The 15,841-nt window shown below is 30.7% G+C and overlaps 1 long non-coding RNA gene across 1 annotated transcript; it reads left to right on the top strand.

Moving 5' to 3' along the window:
- The first annotated feature begins 239 nt into the window (after positions 1-239).
- Positions 240-7,069, top strand: LOC143042627 (uncharacterized). The gene is made up of 4 exons (XR_012968068.1): positions 240-449; positions 1,931-2,087; positions 2,884-2,961; positions 4,283-7,069. It is a non-coding gene; the product is annotated as an uncharacterized LOC143042627 (long non-coding RNA).
- Positions 7,070-15,841: the final 8,772 nt, after the last annotated feature.

Raw genomic sequence — 15,841 nt, 5'->3', positions numbered from 1 at the left:
TAAAGGTTATACTAATATGTGAATATTATGAGTCCAGGTAACTCGATCAACTTGATTTGTACGTATGAAAAATTATATTTATTATCTGGTCATGTCCCGCGTTTTTTTTGTATTGTTGTTATAATAACAGTGTAAGTTAAGACCAAAAAGTAGACCAGGAAAATACTTTATTATCTTTAATAGTTAATTTTTGGAGATCATGTGTCTGTCATTTATTCTGTTATTCACATCTTTTAAACAATTATATTATATACGCATCATATCAATCTATCAATTAGGATACATTATTTTATTTGGCTTAATAACATATTATTGGTATTTAGTGCGACCGTGCACCTTTCGGTAGTCTCGAGTGTTTTCTATTATAGCAATGTTTAAGTCGTCATGTTGCGGGATTTTCAAATCCCAAAAGAAGAACACACTTCAAATTCAACATGATTTTCGATTTGGTAACCGCATTACTTTAATATAGATCATTATATATTACATAACCTTACACAATCAATTTACTTTTTATGATTAATCTGATAGATGCATGCCCAATATATTTTATTCCCAAAACCTTATTTAAAAAGGAGGGGACATGGTCAAAGCGTCGTGCAAACCAAATTTATGTTTATTGTCACGGAATAATTACAAACTGTGCTATAGTTTTTAAGATTATTGGATAATTGACTTGTTCTATAGGTACATGTACCTTACTTACCCAGGTGACATATCAGTTGTACCCTTGATATTGGTATTAATTCAAATCACAGGCACTTGTTTCTATCCATTTGAAGACCCACTATTAACGTATATATTTACCAGAAATAATGGGTTTAAGCGGAGAGGTGAAAAAATTACTTGGGTACCTTCTCGAAAATATACGTTGATAGTGGGTCTTCCAATGGATAGAAACAAGTGCCTGTGATTCAAATGCTTAATGATATATTAAAAGAAGATGTGGTATGATTGCCAATGAGACAGCTGTCCACAAGAGACCAAAATGACACAGACATTAACAACTATAGGTCACTGTACAGCCTTCAACAATGAGCATAGCCCATACCACAAAGGCCCCGATATGACAATGTAAAACAATTCAAACGAGAAAACTAAGATACATGTATATATATATGTACATTGTACATGTTGTATATATATGAAGATTAATTAGATTAAAGTAAACAATGTGGTATGTTTACAAAATAAATGCTATCCGCTAAAGACCAACTGATGTTGATCCAATTACTATAGCCAAACAAATGATACATACATGTAGGTTACCATACTTCCTTCATTTATATTATGATTATTGAGTATTTTTTTGGAAACATTTCAAACCTTTACATACTGTTTATATATATGTTACAGTAAATAGGTGAAATTAGGAATTACATGTAATTACTAAAATTTAGAAATTACAGGTAATTCCTGATGCACTTAGTTAATACAAGTAATTCCTTAAACGGCCCAGTTATTACCAGTAATTACTAAATTTAAAATGAATATTTACACCTATTTACTGACTGCTAAAACAACCATAACTTTTGATCACCTGACCATAATACAACATTGTTTTAGCTGTGTAATACTAACTAGAAGATCAGTTAGTACTCTTAAAATTTTGAATGGTTGATATGTATAAAAAATATCTTAAATAAATATGGACTTTCAAATATTTGGTTAAATCAGAGTAACTTTAGTTTTAATCCAAAATAGTTTAAGTTGAGCATTATAATACAGATAATTTTTGACCAACTCCAAGTGTTTAGTAATTACATGTAATTCCTAATTTCACCTATTTACTGTAACATATACATGTTACTACAGTTCAGCGACTCAAGTTTAAAAGGCATTTATATAAAAGAATTTAAACTTAATATCATTTTGTATGAACATCATGTTGAATATTTACATTTTCTCAAAAAGTTTTTATTTTACTTAGCTAATAAAGAAGATGATGGATTCCCAAACAGAAATCTTGATGACAGTGAAAAAATTGAAGAATTGCACCAATTGTTACAGAGAATCGATTTCAAGCAGAAACAGATGCTCAAAGATAAGGGAATACAACAGCCATCCATGTTCCTTCACATATAAAGGTATATATTGTATATATATATTTTGTCTACATTTTCTGAATTTATGATTTTAAAAATCTTTCAAAAGATATAAATGTACATTGTAAGTCATGTAATTCAAATAGAGACGTGCCATTGTCTTTGATAAAAGATAGAGTTACATGTATGCCTTTTTAGTATTATCAGCTTATATACTTACTTAGCCTTGTTAAAATCTATAAATATACCTTATGTATATTACATGTATGTTGAAGTGTCTGTCAGAATATATACATATATGCATGTGATCATAATGTTTCAAATAGCCAAACATTGTAAAATATATATATATACAACTCGTCTAAACATCAACCCAACAATGTTAGATCTGTAAATTTGCTTTCGCAAATTTTTGGTTCTACCCTCGCCGGGATTCGAACCCATGCTACTGTGATATCGTGACACCAAATCGCCTGCACTGCAGCCGTCCCGCTAGACCACACGACCACCTGGACTATATACATGTATATATATATATATACAACTCGTCTAAACATCAACCTAACAATGTTAGATCTGTACATGTAAATTTGCTTTCACAAATTTTTGGTTCTTCCCTCGCTGGTATTCGAACCCATGCTACTGTGATATCGTGACACCAAATCGCCTGCACTGCAGCCGTCCCGCTAGACATATATATATATATTGAGTATTGGAAATCCTGTACACCCTTTCCTTAGACCAAGTTTAACAAATATAATATGAATGTTTAAATTCAACTAATTATCTCCTGGCAATACACATTTATTTTAGGAACTTTTTATGTTTTATTTTGCAGTAATCAGCTGTTTGTGATGCTTATAGGCATAAACAATCTAGTCTGGACATGTAAAACAGCAGCTGGTTCTATTTTGAAGTAAGCTATTTGGTGATTACATTAATTTGACATGACCAAACCAAGTCTTGGGATAAATTAATAGTACTCATTGTCATGATTGTACTAGCTTTTTATTGTTTTATATATTTTATGGAAAATACTGTTAGTTGAGGCCTGCAAAAAATCATTTATAAGGAGATGAAGTGTTGCTGCCAATGAGAGTAGAGATATCTAACAAATAGCATGAATAGAGTCATGGAGGATTGAATTCATACTCATTTTTATTAGAGTGTTACAAAATAATTGCAGGAAAAAAAACAACAACAACAAAAATCTAAATAATTGTGTATTTAGTAGAATTAGCCAAATCAAACAATAACTGACTTAAATCTTGTTTGAAATTTTCACATTTCTATTGATTAAATATTATTTTATAGATCAAATAATAAATAGATAAAAGGGCAGTAATCCAGTCTCAGATTTTTGTTTTGGTTATATTGTATACAGCTGATTGTATTTTAATACTATTTACAAATACTTCTTATATGTCAAAAGAAAAAAAAATTGCTGTACCTGATATTGTGATTTATATTGAAATTGATAAAGACAACAAACTCAATAATGAGCTATTCCAATATCAATCTCCCTAGGGAAAAAATGGGGTGCTACCTAATTTTAGACCTCCATAGTGCCCATAGACACATCAAACACTTGCCAAAATATAAGCCTGAACCCCTGAGGGGATCACACATTAAATTATAAAAGTTGTATATATTCTACACCGTGAATAAGACCAAACAATGATAGAAGGAGTTAGTTTTAAAATATAATTGAAAAACTAAACTGATACAAATCAATAATTTTTTTGATGTTGATAAATAAATCACAATGTGTAATAGTTGTAATAAATTGTTATGCCAGCCTACAATAGTAGAAGGGGTTTATGTTTAATGATCCATGCTTTTGTTTGTTTATTCGTTCATCTGTTCTGCTTTAGGTTCAAGTTTTGGTAAAAGTTTTTGGTCAGGATAGTTGTTAATGATGTTAACGACCAATCAACTTAAAAATAAATATACAAGTGCCTTATGATATGATCTTTCTAAGGATAAATTAATGGTTTGACCCCAATTTCATGGTCCATTGAAAATAGAAAATTTATCACAACTTCTAGCTATTCTTTTTATAGAGTTATTCCACGAGATATTTTTGGGTCACTCATTAGAATCTTTTAAATATATGATTTTGATTACAACTGCATTAAGATAGAATAATTGCATGCATAAAATTATTGCTTTTGTCACATATATATCACTTGTCAATTTAATGAAATTAAACATTTTTTTTTATTACTTTATTACAGAAGCTACAAAATAGAGCTAAGGCCCTTTAAGCCAAGAAACTGCCAGTGTCAGAAAAGGACAAACTTAGAAAGGCCATGCAAATTGTTGGGACAGTGATTCTGTAGATAAACTCGCCTGATCACAACTGGGATTTGACTATCACAAGATTTTAAATCTTACATGGATAAACTAAAGTCATTTACTAGACTGTAAATACCAGAGACAGCTGAATGCACAGGGCAAAGAGCTGAGGTCCAAGTAAATCAGAGAGGCCTTGTCACAAGAAATGTACAGAACTTGCATGGATTTTTACTTAAGGGCATATGACACAAAATTGAGAGATATCAATAAAAATTTCTTTAAATTTTAATAAGGACCAATTCAAAGGTACACTTTTGGAATTTGCAAGAACAAAAATACCTTCATGTTTACTTTTGAATTATAGTTGACAGTTTTCAGTTTAAAGGGGGGAACCCTTAAAATGAAGTGGTTTGGTTTATTGAATTTGATTATTTTTTAAAGTAAAAAAATGAATTACTGCTCTTTTATTTCAACATTTGCATTTTTTATTAAAATTATTTACAAGTACAGCATATCGGTGACATCAGATTATGTTAATGTGTTTGGTTAAGCTACATATTTCTTTTTACTTAAACTTTCTGTTGCCTTTTCTAATTAATTAAATGCTGAATAATAATTTGAGTGTTGCTCATTTCAGTGTCTTGTATTTGCTGTCAAGATTTTTCCTGTAAGATTTCACATTATTTATAATCGCTTGGTCAAAGGGAGATAACTTTTTGAATCTTCACATTAGATAATCTGCGAAGAGGATTATGTAAAATGTAAATAGTTGAAAATTAATTTTATGGTTCAAAAAAATCAAAATAAGTTATTGCCATTCATTATAAATAAATTTCTATCAAAAATAAGGCTCAAAGAATTTTTTTATTTTATTTATATAAATAATAACAAAGTACACACATCATGCACATGTTGACTTCATAAAATTTGTAAACAAAAAAAATTGAAAATAAAACTAAAAAATTTTAACTAATCAGGAGACAGTCAATACACCAAATATATTTTATAAGCATATAAACTTATTATTTTCTTCATTTGTCCAAGTACGTATTCAATATTGATAATTTTTTGCTTGACATTACATAATTTTGTTGATAAAAGTTTATTTGTGTGCTATTTTATTCAATTGTACATATTTGAAGTATTTCATTACACCTTATTATTTTTATTCTTGCAAACAGCATTTGGAATGAAATTTTAATCAATGTTCGAGCAGCAGGATGTTTTTTTTGTCGAGCCTGCAACTTTTGTTGCAGAAGGCTCGACATAGGGATAGTGATCGGGCGGCGGCGTTAGCTAACTTTTTAAAAGCTTAATATTTTAGAAGGTGAAAGACCTGGATGCTTCATACTTTGTATATAGATGCCTCATGTTACGAAGTTTCCGTCAGTCACATGTCAAATGTCCTTGACCTCATTTTCATGGTTCAGTGACCACTTGAAAAAAAAGATCAGAGTTTTTGTAATGTTGAATTCTCTCTTATTATAAGTAATAGAATAATTATATTTGGTATGTGCGTACCTTGCAAGGTCCTCATGCCCGTCAGACGGTTTTCACTTGACCTGACCTCATTTCATGGATCAGTGAACAAGGTTAAGTTTTGGTGGTCAAGTCCATATCTCAGATACTATAAGCAATAGGGCTAGTATATTTGGTGTATGGAAGGACTGTAAGGTGTACATGTCCAACTGGCAGGTGTCATCTGACCTTGACCTCATTTTCATGGTTCAGTGGTTATAGTTAAGTTTTTGTGTTTTGGTCTATTTTTCTCATACTATATGTAATAGATCTACTATATTTGTTGTATGGAATGATTGTAAGGTGTACATGTCTAGCGAGCAGATGTCATCTGACCTTCACCTCATTTTCATGGTTGAGTGGTCAAAGTTAAGTTTTTAAGTTTTGGTCTTTTTATCTAATACTATATGCCATAGGTCAACTATATTTGGTGTATGGAAATATTTTATGATCTATATGTCAGTCGCGCAGGTTTTATTTGACCTCGACCTCATTTTCACGGTTCATTGCTCAGTGTTAAGTTCTTGTGTTTTGGTCTATTTTTTTAAAACTATAAGTAATAGGTCAACTATATTTGTTGTATGGAAGCATTGTTAGCTGTACATGTCTGCCTGGCATGGTTCATCTGACCTTGACCTCATTTTTATGGTTCATTGCTCTTTGTTTAGTTATCTTGGTTAATGTTAAGTTTATGTGACAGTTTTTAATAAAGCTTTATACTTAGGACTATCAACATAATATCAATGATAAGTAAAGAAGGCGAGACATTTCAGTGTGTGCACTCTTGTGAATTTACAAATTATGTTAATCATGTAAATAATGTTATGTTTTCTGTTTTTTGCTTTTTGAAGTTTTTAAAATTGACAAATAATGCTAGCAGGGGAGATTATTCATTAATATTTTTATGATGCCAAACTTGAAATTTAGAGGTGCCTATGTTTGCTATTTGTTATAACCCAATTGTTATGATTCTTAAATAATCTATACAAGTAAGCATGTTCATTTGTCAATAACCATTATTTTATTAATTAGTTTGAATTTGATGAGGTTCTTTGATGTAGAACTTGACTTTTTTTAAACAAAAGTGTTTTTTTATTTGTTTTAAATGTTTTTAAAATTGTATAACAAACTTTTTGACATTTTATTTTAATTTATCACCAAAACAACTCTAATTTGTCTGACAGTATCTGAATAAAATTAATTTGTTAGATACTTTGTTTCTTTTATTGAAGTATATACAAAGGGAGATAACTCAAAATAGTTTTTTTTTATTATTCTGACCCGATTAGAAGTGATGAAAATAACTATGCCCTAGACAGGATGACAATAAGAAAATGCTAGAAATTGTTGTGTATGGTTATGCTTTGTCCAAAATTTTTTGTTATCTCCTGTATTGTATATTGCTGCCATTGTCAAAATCCAAATCACACATAGATAGCCTTGTCCTATAGTTTATATCTGGTGTTTGTGTTTTTTGTATGTCTTAGATTCTAACTCTTCAAGTTCTTATATAAATTCAGATGCATTGCCATTCTTAACATATAGGTAAAGGCATATTTACAAAATGGTATTGAGCTTTGCAAATGAGTGACATGTATTCGTTGGATTATTGTTTAAGTTTCATCTGAAAAATACAGTCTTCAATGTTACTGACAAATTATACATTTGCACATTGCCATTTGAAACCACAAATATTATTCTACTGTAAATACACAGAGCAGCAATCCATGCCTTTCAAGTCTAATACTTTGTAAACATGGATCAGAAAAGTTGGAGGATCAATTTTATATGTACAGTAGCTACAAAGTTATCACCATTAAAAATTCCTGTTTTTCCTAATTTTTGTTTTTTTATTTAATTAGATATTTTCAAACCAGATATTTGGGTTAAAGTAAAAACAAATCCCCAACATCCCTTTTCCAAAAAGCAGAGGGAAAAATTCTGCCTTTTCTTTATTATTCATTTGCACTATTGTTTTGTAAGTAGTTATACAGGATTATATTGACTTTAAATTGCATTAAATTTGATGGAAGTTCTAATTTAAATAAGTCATAAACAAGAAATTTATTTGAATTTACATGTAATTAAATTACATAATTAATTAAATTTTATTTATATTTAAAATTCTTTAAATTTGAAATTTATTGAAATTTAATTTATATTAAAAGATCTTTAAATCTCAAATTTATTCAAATTTAAATTATATCAAAACTTCTTTAAATTTGAAATTTATTCAAATTTAATTTATATTAAAAATTCTTAAATCTCAAATTTATTCAAATTTAATTTACATAAACATTTCTTTAAATTAGAAATTTATTCAAATTTAGTCTATACTTAAATTCTTTAAATTTGAAATTTATTTAGATTTAAAAATACCTTTAAACTAGGTTGAAATTTGGGAATTTATTTGCAATATTAAATTTAGTTTAAATCTATATTAAATTAGAAAATTTCCAGCAAAGTAAATGCATAATATTTTTTGTAATTTGAAATTTAATATGCATAACATATACATTTAATTTTATATTAAATGCATCATTTCATGCAGTGACCAAACAATTAAAAGTAAAGTGGATCAATTACCAAATGAAATTTCCGACGACAATAATGGGAACATGGCCGGCAACAATAAGGATGGAACAGATGAAGTGCTTGGTGATGGCTATTTGAAGCCTTACAAATCACTAGAATTATCTAGAGAAATTCATAGATATAGTAGAATAGAAGTTAAAGATGAAGGAACGTCTCCTAGTGTCGAGGAGTGCAATAAAACAGATGAAATATTATTGGTTATTGATGACATATCGAGTGATAAAAATCCCATAGAAACGCCTAAATATGTCAGTATGTATGAGCCTGACGTATGCACTGTGGATGTACACCGTGCAGTATCCATGCATGAACCAGTCACTGATGCACAACCTACTGAAATTAATACAAATGGTTCGACGAGCGACCTCAATATTACCTAGTATGTCCGAATATGTATTGCCATACATCAAGAATGCGCATTTGTGATGTTCCCTTATTGAATACTTAATACAAAATTTGTAAATGTTTTTTAATAAAAACAAAAATCATTGTTACAGTAGTTCGTCAATATAATGACGTTTTTTATACCTTTCTTGAAATATAAGGTTGTGTTAGTATACGTGATCGAGAAGGCAATATAACGACAGAAAAAAAAGATCAAGCTTTATACAAATACAGGTTTCAAACCTCATGCAAAGCTCCTGATAACGTCTAATTTACATATAAAATATGTGCTTAGTTTATTTTAACATCGATCACTGAAAAACAAAAGGTACTTCGCAAATATACGATTAATATATATATTTGAGCAGGATATTACTTCATAATGCATAATAAATAGTCGTATAAATAATTTTGCCTACTAGAAAGTTTGAATTTACCGTTCGCAATTAAGCCGATAAACATTAGATTATAATTCATATTAAAACAGGATACCATGTACAAGAAGCGAAGATCTAGTTCAATAGCCTGACCAAACCTGTAAAATCAAAAGAAACAGTTCAGTCTTGCATAAAACTACGGTTTTCGGGTTTTCGGGTTGTTAGGTCTTAATATATTTTTTTGTAGCCCGTTCGAATTCTTTGTCTTTTTCCGGTATTGATGAAGCTTTTACGATTGTATACTTTACTACAAAAGAAACGGAAGATACCGAAGGGCTATTTAAAAAACTGAACTTCATTAAGAGAAATCTAAAGGTAAATTCGAAAACAGTTAAAGAAAAAGCATTAATAGCATTTTTAGGACCAACGCTGCGTCTAGGTCCCACATACCAAATCACAAACCCACTAACTTCAGATAGTTTAGCACAGAGCAGCTACTAGTATGTACACATGCAACGGATATCACAACACCAGATTCGTTGCTAAAATCCTGAAAGCACTTGATTCGACAACTCTTGAGAAAACGCAACAAAGAACGCGCATCATTTTCTTCTCAAAATTATACATTATACCGAAGCCATATACCCGACAGACCTACTTACACAATCTGACACAAGAACAAGGCAACATTCGCATATTTATTCTTCCAGTTTTATAAACCACTAAAGAATCATACAAATACTTATTTAACCAAAGAATAATATTAGAAAGGAAACCTCTAACTCTAGCTGCAGTAAAAATGTACTGCTCTTGGCTGTTTCCGAATACAGATTCGAATATCTGCTCTCAACAAATATATCAAAATTTAATTAGACTAGAACACACCATCGAAATCGCGGGCATTCAGGGCGTAGTTTAAAGTATGTAAAGTGTTGTTGGAAGGATTTTGTAAAATACTGAATGACTGGAGTTTTTCAGCAAAAGTATCATAAGTCATAGGTTATTGGGGACAAGAAAATGTTTTTTTTTATCCCTCCACATTTATTTCAAAAGTTCCTAATTTTTGGTTTTCTATCAATTTCAATATGAACATACATTTAGTATGTTATGAACATTTAAGTAAGGAGCTTGTAATTCAGTAGTTATGTTATGAACATTTAAGTAAGGAGCCTGTAATTCAGTGGTTGTCGTTTGTTTATGTGTTACATATTTGTTTTTCGTTCATTTTTTGTACATAAATAAGGCCGCTAGTTTTCTCGTTTGCATTGTTTTACATTGTAATTTCGGGGCCTTTTGAAGCTGAGTATGCGGTATGGGCTTTGCTCTTTGTTGAAGGCCGTACGGTGACCTATAGTTGTTAATTTCTGTGTCATTGTGGTCTCTTGTGGAGAGTTGTCTCAACATGGCAATCATACCACATCTTCTTTTTTTTGTAATCAATGAATTTTGTAAAAGATTTAATGACTGGAGAGTTTCAGAAAAGGTAACGAAAGTTCACATGAATAATTTTAGCGCTTATCTGTATATTATGAACATTCATTACTATATAAATAAAGGGTAAGTTACTTTCAATTCTAAGTTTACTAATCGATCCATGGTGGTCATTGATATAGTATACATACCCTCTTTATTCAATAAACTCTGTGACCGCCGTGGATAGTAAACTTGAAAATGATAACAGATAAAATTCTGAAAATACACTTTATTCGTAGTATATGTATGTTCAAAGTATATAGAAAAACGCAAACCGGAAGTCTCATCCGACTTAAAATTTCGTCTAATGACGGGACAATATCCGGATGCCTTTTTTCTCGTTTTTCTCCCAAAATAACTCAATCTGAATAATCATATGAATGGATGACAAATGCGACTATGCACTGTACCTATAGGACACAGAGGCGTGTTGATTAATTTATCGTGGAAAGAAGAGAAGCGACACACACAATGAGGTCTTCTCGTTTAATAGTATAGATTCTAAAGTGTATATAGCATGTAGCATATAGTATTAACAAAACTGTATATTACAAAACAGAAGAAAAATGAAACAAGTTCGAATTTTTATCTTATTTTGTATATTAAAAAATGTAAAATTAAGAGATATTTGTATTGTATTTGAAGCTTTAAGGACGTCTATCGGTAGTTTTATTGTCGCATATGGCAACGCGAAGCGGAGACAGGTTAACCGGTATTTGCGACATTTAACTACCGATGGACGTCCGCAAAGCTTTAAATAAAATACAGTTATCTCTATTCTAATGCAAAACAAGTTCATAATTAAATTTCAATCATTATTTCAGTATTAAATCTTCATTAAAGAAAATACCGCGAAGAGTGTTATCTTCTTTGGTCCCTACACTAGGTGACGTCATAGGTATGCTCCCGGCGTCAAACATAAACACCGGGCGTTTTCTGGCCTCTGTGTTGAATGTAATAAAATTTGATAAAAAGAAGATTTGTAGGTGCAACATGTGAGCTTTTTTGGCTTATTATTGTAGAAATTACATGTCAATACATTCAGCAATTCAAAATATCGGCTTCTTTAGTTACAGTCAAGGAGATAGAGAACTGTCATCCAATCAGAACCATTGATACAAAAAAATTGCATTAGAATAAGAAATATACTGACATTCGAGGAAAATCCAAAATGTAAATTCCGTAATCAAATGAAAAAATCAAAAGCTCAAAACCATTAAACGAACGGATAAAACAATTGATATTCCTGACTTGATACAGATATTTTCCTATATAGATTCACTGTTCATAAAAATAAGATCGAACGCACGAACCGCATAGTAAAATCAATTCCCTGCACATTATCATTAGTATATAGATTGAGTGCTGACCTTTATGCGAAAAGAAGATGAGGAATTATCTATCGACGACCAATTTACCTTTCTATATATAACATAGCGCAAATAACGACAAACACTTATTACAGGCACATGACTTTTGTAATGCATATACAGAATATGGCGGTGTAAATTATTTTTGCAGGGTCCTTACCCACCAGCCCAGTAGCCAGTACTTCGGTACTGGCATGAACATACGGATTTTTTGTGTTATTAAAATTTGCTGTTACAAAATATTAGAAATTATTATAAATTAAGGAATGTATCTCCCTCATGCAAAGCTCTGATTCCTTTCACGGATTTGGCTATACTTTTTGGACCTTTTGGATTATAGCTCTTCATCTTTTATATAAGCTTTGGATTTCAAATATTTTGGCCACGAGCATCACTGAAGAGACATGTATTGTCGAAATGCGCATCTGGTGCAAGAAAATTGGTACCGTTAATTTTATTACCTGTAACAGTTGAATAAGGCTCGACCTTACTAAAAAAAAAACAAAAAAAATTAACAAGACTTAAAGGTTGTAGTTTATTTACTTTTTTACGCATTGTGATTTGGATAGAGAGTTATCTCATTAGCACTCATACCACATCTAAATTCTATTAAAACTCAAAGTACCGATCTGTAACTACTCGCAATTACTGAAAACTAGTCCAACGCCAATTACATAACAATAAGGAGAAAGCTAATTAGACATTTATCCACTAAAGTTCAAATGAAGGGGATGTAATTTATTTAAGGCAACCGTACGGCCTCCAACAATAAGAAAAACCCAGACCGTACAGTCGGCTATACAAAGCCATGACAGGACAAATGTGAAACCATTCAGTTAAGAAATTTAACAGTCTAATTTATAACAAAACAATCTACCAACAAATACGATAGACATGAACCATTGCCAACCACTGATCCACGGTCCTGACTTAGGACTGGCACATTGTTATGAGCGTTCAACCCCAACCCTACCTAGGACAGCACAAAATAAAAAACACTATAAGAAATAAGTTGCAAAAGGCTCACCTCAAAAGATCGGTACGTAACATAAAACCAACTAGAACTAAAACAGTAGATATTTTGTTATATATTAAATTTGCCAAAATTTAAATCAATGATAATACCATTTAAAAGATGTTTAAATATTAAGCTAGTACCAAGTTGAATTGAAAAAAGGTTTTTCAAATGATGAATGATTTTACATGAATCTTATCTGAATTTCCGGTCTTTATTAATAACATCACCGTTAAACTTGCCCTCTTGTCACAGGTACAGCCAAATTCCAAAGCCAATCTTTGTCCTGAATGTGTACTGTAGTCCTGTCATGTAATGTTGTCATTTTAGTGTTATATTTAGCATTGCCATAAAAGCGCAAGGTTTGGCTACCAACAAAACCAGGTTCAAACCAATGTTGTTTTTTTTAAATTGTTCTGTACCCATTCAGGAAAATGGCCATTGTTATATTATAGTTCGTTTCTGTGTGTGTAACAATTAAGTGTTTCTGTGCTGTCGTAGTTCTCCCCTTATATTTGATGTGTTTCCATCAGTCTCAGTTTGTAATCGCGATTTGTTTTTTTCTCTCGATCGATTTATGAATTTCGACCAGCGGTATAGTACTGTTGCCTTCATTTGTATCTTGAGCGAATTTTGGTTGTAATCAATTTGTAGTAACGAAATCCTTGATTTAATAACATGAATAACTTATTAGTAGTACGCAAATTACGTCCCAAATCGCGACCACAGATACTGGCATGGCAAAAAAGCTGTGAAATATATTCATCGTCGTAAGAACAGTCCAAAAGACTAAAGCTGTACAAATGAAAAATTCACAATCGTAAATTACATATCGTTTCGTTTGAAGTTATTTTCTAATATTATACTATCTGGAACAGTTATTACTGTCTATACAGTATTTAATTTGATTTCATTAAAGTGGAGCAGTTAATTTCGTACCATTGAGGTAAACAGTAATGTATCAAAATGAATTCATTACGGTTTTTTGGGCGAATCTTTACTGATTTTGGTCTTAGATGTTATTCATTACAATAAAGGAACAAGTCTACAATTAAAATACGATTTGGTGCCAAGCGCCTTGAACCTGTCGAATAATTATTTTGTCCAAAGTACATAAAATTGAACAAGGATTGCCTCATAAGATCTAGTTGTTATTGTATTTCAAAACGATACAAAAATATAAATACTGTACTGTGTTTTTTTTTTTTGCCATTAGGCATGTATTTTAAACTGTTTTGAAAAATATGCTTTTATCGGTTGTATCTTATAAAAAAGCGAAATGTGACCTTGTGCTGTCTTCTCTGTAAATGTTTGTTGCTGAGTTGTCTTCTAATTGATGTATATTTCACTTCTTTTCAGAGATCTGAAGTGAATACACACAAAACATAGAACGAGAAAACTAATCGGTGTGATAATATAAACAAATAAATATTCTAAATATGTCTTTTATTCAAAACAAAATACAAACCATTTTTAAAAATTGTGTCCTTCATTTTAGGTTTTTGAATGATTTACAAATAGGTCAAAGAATTTCACTTCAAAGTGAATTAAACCCAGCTATGCATAAAACATGAAAAAAACTATCAAAATATGACAGAATAAACGAGGACATTCAATATATGAACGTTTACAAAGTGCTATTCAATTTCACAGATTGAATTACCTTGTACCCTCTCTATAGATATTTTCTTGTATTGACTAATTCATGTTTAAGTATACTTTTAGCACACTGGCGTTATTTCGTAGAAATAGATATTTATGGGTAGCGAGAAACGGAGTTCCCGAAGAGAACAATCAACTTTCAATATGAAATCTTATAAATATCCTATTCAGTTAAGATTGGAGTTATACATATACTACTAACATGTGCTAGATTTGATCACATATTTCAAAAACGTTGATTTATTTTGAAATCAACAGTGACACCCAATAGTTTGATTTAACGAAAGTTTTATTTTTTCTGATATGTCCCTTACCAACAGAGACTTTTTTATAGATTGTATAGCATTATATTACCGGAGAAGCATGTAATTTAAGATTTACTGTAGTCTTCCAGTGATGAAAAAGTAAAATAACAAAAATACCAAACTCCCGAATTTTGACATTTTGTAAATATGTAAAAATGTTACACACCATAAGAATTTAATAGGTAATTCATTATTGTGTAAATCATTTAGTTAGATCCATAGCCCTCTCCCGTGTTATACCTATAGTGGTTTAACATGTGACATGTGTTATATGAAATAAACATACTATTTCTTCATACTGATACAAGTCATTAGTTCTTATTGGTATTTGTCGCATGAAAATCATTATGAGTTGTAACATGAAATATGTTCGTGTTGCTTAGTCTTTAGTTTTTATGTTGTGTAAAGTGTTACATTATTTGTCAATTTAGTTTTTAGCCACGGCGTTGTCAGTTTATTTTCGATCTAGGAGTGTGACTGTCCGTCTAATGTCCTTCGCTCTTCCCCTCCTGGTAACAATTTTTTATTGCTTTTTACCTCGTTTGTTAATAATTTTTCAAAAGATAAAATATTAGGCATTGTTTGCTCAAAGAAATTACTTTATCGAGAATCAAAATCTGAGATTCAAATCATGACAGTACCGAAAACAAACCCATCAAAGATACCATGTAACCTGATCTTGATATCATTTTACGCCGGACGCTCGTTTCTCATACAAAATGTACAGCAGTAACATTCGAATAAAAAAATTAGACCTGATTGTTGCTTGGATGGTTCCCTCAGAGACTGATAGTTCAGT

This window comes from Mytilus galloprovincialis, chromosome 8 (genome assembly GCF_965363235.1).
Source record: "Mytilus galloprovincialis chromosome 8, xbMytGall1.hap1.1, whole genome shotgun sequence".
NCBI lineage: Eukaryota > Metazoa > Mollusca > Bivalvia > Mytilida > Mytilidae > Mytilus > Mytilus galloprovincialis.
Note: the sequence above shows the minus strand (reverse complement) of the source record. Positions and strands in the feature narration are given on the sequence as shown.